Raw genomic sequence first — 12,708 nt, forward strand, 5'->3', positions numbered from 1 at the left:
AATTCAAATTAAAAAAAAAAAAAAAAAAACTTCAAAAAAAAAAAAGATGAAAAAAAAAAAAAAATCTTTGTTTTGAATAAAAAAAAAAAAAAAAAAAAAAAAAACCACAACCCTGCAATATTGTGGTTCAGGGGAAAGCTAGACTAGATTCTATAGAAAGATGCAAGCATACTGGTTATGGTAGGACTGAACCCCATACATTATCAAGTTACATGGCAGTCACCAAATTAAGCCCAGGAGTAAATAGAAGTGACCGTATTGAAGTCAATAGAGTTACACCAGGGTAAATAGGGCCCTTGAAAGATAGCAAGTCAGTGATACAAAAATGTTGTAAAACAAGTAAAGGACTATATCTGGTCCTGATCTAACATCATGGATTTCAAAGCTTATGCCCATGTACACCAGGGCAGAATTTGGTCTTAGATATTTTGTCTGCCCGAATGTGTACTGTCAATAAAACCAACACCAATTACAGTTGCTCTGCACACTCATCAGCGCACTTAAGTCCTCACTATTCCTCAATACTATTCTAAACACCATCAATTGAAAGATCAGGGTGAAATCGGAATTTATTAGGCTTTCTAAATTTTAATTAGAAACTCTCAGATGTAATGCTATTAGAGCCATAAATAAATGTGTAATAAACCAAAGCCACTATATCAATAAGCTACAAATATATTATATTCTAAACCACTCTGGTACCGCAGTCCTATTTCCTACGTTTTTATAGAGGCATTTTGTATCATTTGTTGATACAATCACAACAAATAGAACAACTTCATTTTGCAATTCTGGAGATTTCTGACGTATCTGCCGTTTGAAGTTATGACTCCAGAGCTCAAACATCAAAGAACTAGCCGTGCCCAGTTAGAATTAGTAACTAACTGCATGGAAACATGATGTTAAGTTGTTCGGATTAGGTGAGAATAGTTGCATACAACAACATTAAAACTACCAGCACAATAATCGCCTTCCAATAACACCAATAGATTTTAATGTGATTTGAACAACTTGTATCTTTCTCAATTCAATTTATAGCAACACTGCCTGGCAATATTTTAATTAGTTTTACTCATAATACTGACATTTATATTAATACACAGTATAGATCTGTGCGTGCTCTGGGTTAGTTCATTCAGATGCCAGAAATACAAATATGGGCCAAGTTCTGTGATCCTTAATTGAGCAAAAATTCCCATTTTGTCATAAATCCCAGATGCTAGGAATTTAATTGGGACCAAATCCTTGGAGGAGCTCAGCAGCATTGTCTTGCACGGAGTTGCTTCAGTTAAGGGTTGAGATAGTTAAATAAGAGCGGCTCTGCTCCTTGCAGGATCTGGCCCTTAATTCTCAAACACTGCATCTTAAATGGCTGTATAATGCTCAATGAAATTTAAAATTAAACGATGATCCAAAGTTCATTTTATTCAGTAGGAAGACATCCATTGATTGCAATGTGCTTTGGATCAGGCCCATCATTGGTGACGTGCCACTAGTTTTTTCTCCTAATTTGGGAGACAAATATATAAAACATAAGCCCACATGGGCAGTCCTTCTCCATGTAAGTCTCTTAGTCTGGACTTGCCTAGGCAAGATGATCTGTATAAAAAGAACAACTACTGAACAAAGTGCTTGGCTGAACACTAGAAATCTCTTGAGAGCTAAGAAAAATCTGTCACACACCTACTCTTCATAACCTGTGTGCAAACAAGGGGAAAATGATTCCAAGATATTAGATAATTTAAAATTAAACTCAGTAAATCTAATTTTGTTTTAAGAATGGATGAATTTTGGGGGTGGGGGGCACATTCATGCTTGATGTATCTGCACTAGCTACAGTACAACTACATCTGGGATAAGTTTGGCCCTAATAATTTAAGTTGAAGATGCAATATGAAACCTATATAAACATCTCATTTAGGGTTCCTTCCCCCACACTGAGCAAGATTTTAAAATGTTTACTCCTGGACAGTAGTGCTTTACCCTATGAGTACTTACAAAGCGTAAGGGTGGCAGAAATCTGGCATAATTAAAAGAAAAACCACTCTAGTTATTATAAAGAATCCCTTATTTGGATAGTGCCTGGCACAATTGGGCCCCTGAATCATGACAGGGTCCCAGATGTGCTGCTATAATACAAATAAGAGCTTAAGAATGACCTTTCTTAATGCAGCTGTTTTCAGGTTTTTAAGCTGAGTCTCATTCTAAAGATATAGATAGATGAGAACTATTGTAAGATACTAATCTTTTTTCAGCCAAACCTACATTAGAAAGAAAAAGTTGTATCTTAGCTTCCTAAAATTATGACTGTTATTATAAAGAGAAAATGTTAGGGCCAAATAATTAGGTGTCATAACTTGGATCCATTTACACCAGCTGAGAATCTGGCCCCTAGTTCCTTCGGTATAAGATTCAAGGTTTGATTTATTATATAATTAGTGAGTGTTTCTGTGACCTGTAAAATCATTTTGATACCTATCATTTTTGTAAAATGCTACTAAATCTAAGAAAGTACTCATGAAAAAAATCATTCTAAAGTAACCTTTCAGCAAACCATAATGACGTTAAATTACATTTCCAATTAATTATCTACACTATCTCTGATTAATACTTCAATTTTGATGAATGAGATGCCTAAATGGTACCAAGTGCAATATGTAAAATTATGACACGCATCCTAGTTAAGACAGGGAGCATTTGTACAAATTTTAAATAACAACTGAATACTCTGAGAGCTGTTTTGATTGCTGTCTAAAGCTCATTCTTGCAAGGTACTATATGCTACTGGAGAGATTCTGAAAACCTCAAGTCTTTTTAACATCAACAGGAGTGAAGGACATTCAGGAGTCCCTCAGTACCTTGCAGGACTGGACCTTCTGTTTGCATCTTCAACTGTTACATCACCTCTGATGTGATCTTTCCACAAGGTTTAGTCCCATGGTTTGTTTTGTGGTTATGCTCAGGAAAGTGTTTTTCCACAATATCACTTCATTACCCCCACATGACTGACTAGATAAGTGTCAATAATCCTGGAAAGCTGTTTGCACAATCCATAAATAAGACTTTTAAAAGGGCGAGGTGGGAGAGGAACCAAACTCAGCATTCTTCAATGTCAGTTGCAGGGTAAGTGGTGGTAAATCATGAATGCAAAGATCACAGGTTCAAGGTCATCCTCAGCTGGAGAAGTGATGTGCAATTCTACTGTTATTTTGGGTGGGAAAGTAGCCCCTTTTCTGAACACACAGTCCCTCTTCTCTTTGTATGCTGCATTATACAGATGTTGACCTTGGTTAAGGGCAATAGACTATGGCCCAAGGTTTAAGAAAGTTCCTGGGAGTCAACTTTGAGCAGTACTGCTTCTCATTGACCAGTTGTGTTGATTCAAGATTGGTGACATCTTTTTAGTTGGTTGACCACATTTGATCCAGTCACCATTTTTTTTTTAAATATCTAAACTTTTAACCAAAAGCCTTCTCACTCTGGTTGGTTCCTCTACCACAGTGGTTCTCAAATTTTTGTACTAGTGACGCCTTTCACATAGCAGCCTCTGAGTGCAACCCCCCTTATAACTTAAAAACACTTTTTAAATATACTTAACACCATTAGAAATGCTGGAGGCAAAGCGGGGCTTGGGGTGGAGGCTGACAGCTCACGACCTGCCAGGTAATAACCTTGTGACCCCGACTCTCAGTTTGAGAACACCTGCTCTACCATTTATCAGTTTAACTATCTATAAAAATTCACTCACTGTCACAGAGAGAGAGCTTGAGAGAGCTAAAACTGAGTATGTTTAACTTTAAACACACAGGCGCGGACTAGCAGGTAGCTATTGTTTTCTCCATCTTAAGGTTTGGGGCTGGGGGGGTTGTGCTTTGCTATTATTCCCATTTACCTTTTCAAATTGTATGCTTTTCAGGGCAGAGACTGGGGTCTTACTCTATGTTTGGAAAACACCTAGCACATTTTGAGTGCTACCATGAGCTAAATAACCCAGATCTATAGGAAGATAACAGGTTGTAAATACACACACACACACACACACACACACACCAGCCATTCCCAGTACTAATTACATTTATCTAAAGGGGAAAACTTGATTAGTATGCATATCTCCGCGTTCATCTTCCTAGCTTCTCTGAAGATAATCATTAATATCCCCTTTAGTTTGGTAGGGAGCAGTGTCTCTTTCGAGCTATGGGGCAATTTCCCATCTACACTACGCTCTGATGATTGTTTTCTACCCTTAAATGTGTGCTCCGGTTGGAGTAAGGAGCTGAATCCCGTGTAGGAAATGTGGAGTTAGAGGGGAGGGGCGGGGAGAGACTGGGTTGTCACGAATTCTTCAACTGGGCACGGGTGGATTTTGGTAAATTCCAAGTTTTTTAAAAGAACCATTTTGTTACAATGGTAAAAGGCAGAACCACCACCGAGGCGACACCTAGGGGCCAAAAACCGGGGGGGAAAAACGCAGCTGCAGCTTTAAGGGAAAATGTCAGGACCACAGCCCGCGGACAGCTCCTGTCCTCAGAAAAGCCCAAAGGGCGGCTGTGTTTTCTCTTCAACCCGCCGGTCCCTAACACCATCAGATCTATTTCGTGAAGATCAAGAGGTGTCGAGAGAGATCTATGGTCGTTCAGCTGTTTCGCACATGGATTTTTGCAGGGAACGGAACAAGCTCACACTCCCATTTCAAAACACAAACGCAGCCTTCCGGGATTCTTGCTCAGCAAAGGAGAGGTTTTTAAAAAAAAAAGAATCCGAGCCCTGGGAAGTGGCTCATATTTCTTTTGCGCTGCAGCCTGAATGAGATGGGAAATACTTCAGAACAACCCAGGACTCCCTCCCGCGAGCCCTCCCTCCCCCGCGTGCCACGTTACATTTGGAGACACGACCCTAAAGAATTCTGTGAACTAAACCATCACACAAACGCTAAACGCCCCCCCCCCCAGCCTGATCGCATCTAATAACCAAGGAGGCTTTAAGCTGCATTTTTAAGCGAGCGTTGTGGCCTTTTAAAAATAGGAGAAATATTTCCAAACTAGGTAAATAAACACACACACACACACACACACACACACGTGTAAATACACTTTCAGAAGCCCAGGGGAAGATTTCCCTCCGATGTCAGCTTTCTATACAGTTCAGTGCTGTGGAATTCAGCCTGCCTCTGGCTTCCCATAATTAAGCTAAGTACTGCTGATTATCTCAAAAGCAAGACAGCGTCTGAAACCAAATCCCCTGCCAAAAAGGGGGGAAAAGGGGAAGGTTGGTGTGGACGGGAAGGGGGAACAAGTGACAAAAAAAACCCACACCACACACACCAACTACTCTCCAATAATTTCAGGAGTCCATTAACAAGTAACTCAAGAGAGACCGGATTAGAGGGTACTGAGTTAGGGGTGTGTGTGTGTGTGTGTGTAAATGTGTAAGTGTAAATGTATGCAGGAGGCTGGGTTGTTTATGGGGCGCGGAGGAGGGGGAGAACCTGGACGTGTATGGCCAAGATTTCCTAGCTCCTTGATCAGCCCCCAGAACGAACAAGGAAGGGTGCTAGGATAGCTCTCGGAGTTGGAAATCTACCGGCACGTTATTTGAGAACGCAGTTCCAGCCGTGGAAGTGCTGCTGGCTTTAGAGTGTCTCTAGACAGCCAGCTGTTATAACTACTGCGTATAGATGCGTTCTGTGGGGAAACCGACCCAGGCAGCTTTCTCCGAGCCCGGCTAGCTTGCGGCGAGAGGATCCCGCGATTAATTTTGCATCGCTCCACAAACGGCAAGGCAACCGGGCTGCCGCCTGGTCCGTCCCCTGCTCTCTGGGGCCCTCACAAAAAGTCTTGCTGCTAACCCCAGGTTTCCATCAGGGTCAGCTGAGTAGATGAAGAGGGTGAGCCGAGCGCCCTGAGCCCTAGAGGAGAGCCAGGCAGCGAGTGAGGAAAGAGAGAAGGGGACAGAGCAATTCCGTTTCTCTAGGATGTGGTTAGAACCAGCTCTTCCGAGCTGGCTATTTTTGACGGCCCCCTTGCATCGGAGGCTCCACCACTGTTCCCTGCTCCTCTCCGATTTGCTGCCTCTGCAGTTACTTGTAAGACAGTCGAACTTGTAAACACGAACAGGAGCAAGGACAGACCCATAGGAAGATGCAGGATAAGCAGCTTTTGCAAAAAATGAACTGTCAGATGCTATAGCGGCTGCTCATCCCTCTCTCCCCATCGCTTCTGGTGCTTATTCCCCTAAGCCCTGCGAGTGTACGATGCACACACCAAGAAATGCTCCGCGGAAAACCGGAGAGAGATAGCAAGCCTGGGACTGCACCCCCACCCCTCCAGAGACTGCCCTGGGCTTCGGGGTCCAGGGTCCGGTGCACGGGGGTTAAAGTATTGCACCTCCAAAGCTGCTCCTCCTTCCCCTTACTGCCGCTCCCCCCCCCCCCCCCCCCCCCCAACCACATCCCTTACGCTGCATTCCGGAGCAGAAATTGCTCCGTGCAACCAAGGCTACCATCCGCTAAGTTAATGTTGCAAACTCTGCCAGGCATCATTAGGGACTCTGAATTAACACCACAGCGATCAGCAAGCCCCCTGCGAGCCTACATATGGCTGGACACTGGAAGGAACAGGAGATCGTTTTAAAACCCCACAACACTGATACATTAACCTTCCTGGGGGGCATACTGCTCATGCATCTCCCTCCCCTACCCCCACAGCCCCATGGAATCAGAGGTTTCTATCATGTCACTTACCTGTAGTATTCCCGTGGCAGAGAGTGAGCACAGTTTAAAGCCTGTAGCAGCTGGAAGAAGAAGAAAAGGATGTCAGAGTTTTGGTGTGTTTGGTTTTTTTTAAATCTCCTTATGGGGAGGAAGGATACAGAAGTCTGCAGGAGCGCTTGTGGGGGAGAGGGAAGGAAATCATGAAAGGCTGGAGCCTGAAGGAGGAAAAAACCAAGGGGGAGTAAACGAAAGACCGGGGAAAAAATTGAAAAAAAAAAATCACAACACAATCTTGGCGCTGGTGTCAGTCGCAATCCAGGAGCGAGGAGGTGTAAATGCTGAATCCTGCCCTATTTCTGCTGCTTGGACCAGAGCTGCCTGACGTCACCCAATCATTTGCATATTCTACCCAATAGCTGACACCTGTGCGGGCTCAGGAGCGGGGCTGGGAGCCGGGGAGGAGTGAGTCCCGCACGCCGCCAGGCGGGCGCTCCCTCTCCAGGAGAGCCAGGTAGGGCGGGTGGGAGGGGAGGGAGAGGGGTCAGAGAGCCGCAGCCCGAGCCAGACAGAGGATCCGTCAGCAGCACTTTCTGAGCAGAACGCCGAGTGACAATCCGTTTTTATGCAGGGCTGGGTAAAGCTAGAGCCAGCCCCACATCCAATGTGACGGAAGGGCAGGACTAGGAACCAGGGGCTTTCCTAGCTCCAGTTCACTTTGACCTTGACCCAGGTGCTGCGCCCCAGTGTGACTCAGTTTCCCTTCCTATACAATGGGGATGATACCACCCTCCTCGTGGTATAGTCAAGCTTAATTCGTTACTGTTTCTAACCCGCATTGACCGATAGCAGGTGCTTTTAATAACCTTCTCCTCTTCAATAGCATTTGTCACTTTGCCTTTCAGTTCCACCTCCTATCAACTGGAAAAAGTCATAGTATTCAGACAAGCGTATTGACAATAGGCACGATTTTCCATTGCTCTGCATCTTGTGGCCATTTACATCGGGGCCACATGCTTGTAAAGGAGCTATTGAACTCAGAATACAGCCTGTCACACCCACTTTGCTCTGGTGTAAACGACTGTGAATCAGGCCGATTGAGACCACAATAGGTGACTCTTTATTTTTAGCGTTCATAGCTGAAGAGATCACTCAAGACAATAGCTCCAGGGCGAGCAGAGGTTAGCTCCCAGGCTCTGAGTCACTGCTCTCATACTCAGCTGATCAGTAGGGGACTCTGGCCTTTGAATGGCTCAGCCGGAGTAATGAGGATCGCTGTAAGGGCTTACAATGGCAGACAAGAAGCAGGAGTCAAGTAAATGAATACTGAGGGAAGAAATGCATTACAAGACTGAAACTTTTGTCTTCTCTGCAGAAGATGTCCCTTCTGCTGAACTTCAGTTTTCAAATCTCATTTAAGTGATGGGGCAACCCCCCAAGGGATGGAGGTGATGCTAGGTTGTTATTAGGCTCCACATAGTTTAGAATCACACTGACTGTGGCTGCTGTATGTGGAGTCATTATTCCTCTATCCAGAAAGGTGCCGAAGTAGGTCCCCATTGACACTGCTGCAGACTAAAAAACAAAACAAAAACAAAAAACCACCCCAACACAAAACAGATTTTAAAATCTCCAGGAGGAGCTAGAATACCAACTTGGAGGGATTATGAAGACCAGCAGCTGCATTGCTTAATGAGGACTGGGACTCCCTGACAGAAAGCTGAAGGAACTGCTCTAATTCCTAAAGAAAAAAAAATAGAAGATGTATTGCAAAAAATCATACCTGCTGAAAAATCCTCTGAGAAATGGGTTACTACTAAAGATGTTTGTGTTTAATTTGGGGATGACTTTTACACTGACATTATCCTTCGTCAAGTTTGAAAAGCAGCTGTAAAATATGGCACTCTCTACATGTTTTGCAGCAGCAAAAGCTGAGTTTGGGCACAATTACTATTATTGGGATGGGAATGAAAGTTCTGATGCATTTTCATCTCAAGAATGTTCAGACTTGAGCTGGACCATTGCATTTTGACACAAGCATTGAAGTCACATGGCATTTCTTAGGGATCCTTCATTGAATGACACTACTTCATGTGCTCAGCAGAGGCAGCAGAAACTATTTTAAAACTGTTCCCAAAGGCTTGAGGAGGAAGGGGAAGTGTTATACCTTCAAATGTCACCAGATGGAGAGAGAAGTCAAGTGGCCTATCTCCCTCAAGATAACACCAGATCAGGGTAGGTGGGGAAAGATACTATTACAGGGCTCAGAAGAGGATTGGTTGGTCATGGAGGTTCTGAGGGGCCTGATGTGGAGACCCTATAGAAATGGACCAGAGATACAAAGTCTAGATCAGCTTCGAAGTTCACAGGTGTTCAGGTCTCTATATCTTCTCCAAGCCAGGCTAACCTTTTTTTGTATGCATGTAACTTAATATGAAAATCTTGGTTTCTCAAACCTTGGACTAATTCTTTCCTGAACCTTGGACACATTACCCCACCATTGGATGCATCCAAATAGTCTCTCATTCTCTTCGCCACAACTCTCATTTGATTCAAAAGAAAAAAAAAAAAAACAGTAAATACACAAGTTTTGAGATTGATCAAAATTGTTCTGTCTGAACAGTCTAAAATTGGATTTAACTAAACAAAATTTCACAAAAAGTATCTGCTTTTTATAGAAAATGTTGAAAAATTGAATGCCCCCAAAACAATTTTTCAGCTGAAAACAAAAATAGTGTTATTGTGAAAGGTCACCACGATGCCTCATGGGAGTTGTTCGGGCAACTCATGCTCCCATTCTCCTGTATGTGTCAAACTCCTGAGCTATACTTCGTCTCCCTTGATACACTAGAGCAGGGGTTGGCAACCTTTCAGGAGTGGTGTGCCGAGTCTTCATTTATTCTCTAATTTAAGGTTTCGCGTGCCAGTAATACATTTTAATGTTTTTAGAAGGTCTCTTTCTATAAGTCTATAATATTTAACTAAACTATTGTTGTATGTAAAGTAAATAAGGTTTTTAAAATGCTTAAAAAGCTTCATTTAAAATTAAATTAAAATGCAGAGTCTCCCGGACCGGTGGCCAGGACCCGGGCAGTGTGAGTGCCACTGAAAATCAGCTCGTGTGCCGCCTTTGGTTGCCTACCTCTGCACTAGAGCCATGGAAGTTCCATGATGGGCCACCTCCTCTCACCAAAAAGGGAAACCCTGGTGCCTCATCAGTGAGTTAGTCTGACCAGGGGGCCAAGCCAACAGAGTAGAATGTGAGCAAGAGGCACCTGAACTGTAACTCCCATTATGCACTGCACCAACATTTCACAGTCAAACTACTTCAGTTTCTCACCTAAAACTCAAATCTGGAACACTGGACGGAGCCCTCTGTGGGGTCAGAAGTTGTGAATGATGGAGGGGCTGGTATAGGAATTGGGCAGACCTGGGACAGGAAGTCAGTGCTCACAAGCTGGGGAATTGATGGCACCCCTCCACAGAGTTTACTAGGAGACTGGCAACTCAGAGGAGATGACCTTTTCACAGAGCCCCTGACCATAGTGAGGTAGCCCCCATTAAACAGCTGTCCTGGGGAGCTGAAGGGGAATTTTGAGACCTGGGGAATGTCATATGGATGATCATGGCTTCTTGCAGCTCCATCTGTGGGTTTTGGCATGCAACTACTGTTCATTGCATAGGTGGGAACACACTGTCCACTAACACGCAATAGAATGATGAAGGTAAATTCTGTCTGTTCTGCTTTCTGCATCCACAGATGTTTCAATGGGATAGGACTGTATTTACATAATAGCAATGTGCCAAGGGGAGCAAGTACCATGCAGGATATGGATGCCCTTCCATATTAGCAATCGTGAGTGCACCAAGTGCAGCTTTCCAGGGAAGAGCAGAGACGTTAACACAATGCTGCACAATATTCAAGCACCGACTCAAATGTCCTTTTAAAACACACAAATATAAATTGACTCACACCAAATTCACTCATTAACCATTGAAAATAATCAGGACCATACAATTTCCTACCATCTGGAAAGCTACATACCCCAGAAAAAGGCCAATATTTTCAGGTTTAACTCCACATTTAGGCACCTAAATGTGGGGTCATCTTTTCAAAGGCAGTGAGCACCCCTGGTTCCTACTATTTTTATGGCAGACCAGCGTGCTCGGCATCTCTGAACATTTTAGACTAAGTATTTTGTACCTTTCTGTATTTATTTTACCACCTTTTTAAAATAAAATTTCAATAATTTTTTTTTTTAATTTTAAACTACTGTCTAGCATGCTTCTCTGTCCCCCAGAAGCCCTCCTCCGATCAGTTAATGAGCTGACATCTTCCCCTGCTTACCTTTACACTATATTGGGAATAGAAAGTTTGTAGTTAAGCTACAGCAACTGGCACCTGTGTGACTGAGATGTATTCTAAGATCTCCATTGGATAATGTGGCACTTTTTGAAAGGTGTGATCTGTAGTGTCATCTTTGAAGCTCTGATGTGCCACAAGATACTCTTTACTGGTTCACACAGCTTACATGTGCTGGCAACAAAAATTACTTTCAGAGATGGGGTGGGAAAAATAAACCACTATCACCGTTGGTAATGAAGAATGGATATATTCTTAATATTTAGGAATGGATGAGTTTGAAGCAATTCAATGCAGCAACTATTTTTAACTGGGAATGAAAGGGGCCTAAAAATTTTTATTAAAGAAGAAAATGGTGATTGCAGCAAGCAGAAAAGAAAAATGGATTATTTTAGGTCAGACACAGGGAATGGGGAGTTTCCTGATGCAGAGAAAAAGAAGCAAGGCACTGCAGTTCCTTGTCAGACAAGGACTGGACAGTGATCTGTAACGCTGAACTGAAACCAGCTCATTTGAAATGAGAAAAAGTCTTTTCTTCAGGCTCAAAGTGTGTTGGAAACTAAAAAGCCAAATGAAAGTTTTTGGAAACTCAGAAGACGAAGCCGCGAGGTAGTATAGCTTTATAAAATAAATATGATAAATACAGTGAGAGTAAGAAGAGGGAAAGACAGGTTAGTCATGGAGGAAGCCACAGAAGTTCAGGCTTTATCTATATTCATTTAAATCTGAATACATTTGCATGTTTTGAAAAAGAAGGCTTCCCCATCTCCCAGGCTTCAGATCCTTGCACTGGAATTTAGGATCACATTTTTAAATATAGCAGGCCTGAATCTCTTTTACACTAAGGCCACTTTATATTACACTGGCAGTGCTCCTAAACAAGAAGGGAGGGGGAAGAGATAGAATCATAGAATATCAGGGTTGGAAGGGACCTCAGGAGATCATCTAGTCCAACCCCCTGCTCAGAGCAGGACCAATCCCCAGACAGATTGTTGCCCCAGATCCCTAAATGGCCCCCTCAAGGATTGAACTCACAACCCTGGGTTTAGCAGGCCAATGCTCACACCACTGAGCTATCCCTCCCCCCATTTTATCTGAAAATTTAGGTTTAAAGTATAGCAAGTAATTTCCTTTAGTATCCAAAATCCTACGCCTGAGGTAATTTGAACCCAGGTCTGTTATGGAGCAATTTTTTTGCTATACTACCAGGAAGCTGGAAGTGTAACATGACAGAGGGATTTAGGATTGTCATTTTTAATGACTAGAACCAAGAGCCTGAATCAATACTGATTAAAAGGAGAAACTCAGAACTACATTCAAACAAAACTAGACATGCATTAAACAAATACAAATGTGACAAGAGACATGATTCAATTATTAGGAGTCGGTCTTTTAATTTCTTATTAAGATGACAGCATCTCTCTTTGCCCACATATATTTAGTTAAGCCTTTTGGCTTTGACAGTGCATAAAATTATCCATGCTAACTCTATATCTCTTGCTTGTATGTCAACTTGAAATTTGGTCACAAACTAATAGGAAGGAACAAGCTTAATAGCAGCTTCAAACCTCTAGGGAATTGTCAGTCTTGTGTACATACGCCAGTACAATTAGCATTTATAGTCACTTAAGCCTGTGGC

At 42.8% G+C, this 12,708-nt stretch overlaps 1 protein-coding gene across 1 annotated transcript in view; it reads right to left on the reverse strand.

Annotated features, from left to right (window-relative positions):
- FSTL4 (follistatin like 4) overlaps nt 1–7,178 on the reverse strand; it is a 485,177-nt gene extending 477,999 nt beyond the window's left edge. The window contains exons 1-2 of the mRNA XM_026659459.2: nt 7,133–7,178; nt 6,740–6,789 (exon numbers count right to left, since the gene is read on the reverse strand). The gene's annotated coding sequence lies outside the window, so the exon portion shown is untranslated. The remainder of the gene's footprint in view (nt 1–6,739; nt 6,790–7,132) is intronic.
- Nucleotides 7,179–12,708: the final 5,530 nt, after the last annotated feature.

This window comes from Terrapene carolina, unplaced genomic scaffold (assembly GCF_002925995.2).
Source record: "Terrapene carolina triunguis isolate 2854851 unplaced genomic scaffold, T_m_triunguis-2.0 Scaffold629, whole genome shotgun sequence".
NCBI lineage: Eukaryota > Metazoa > Chordata > Testudines > Emydidae > Terrapene > Terrapene triunguis.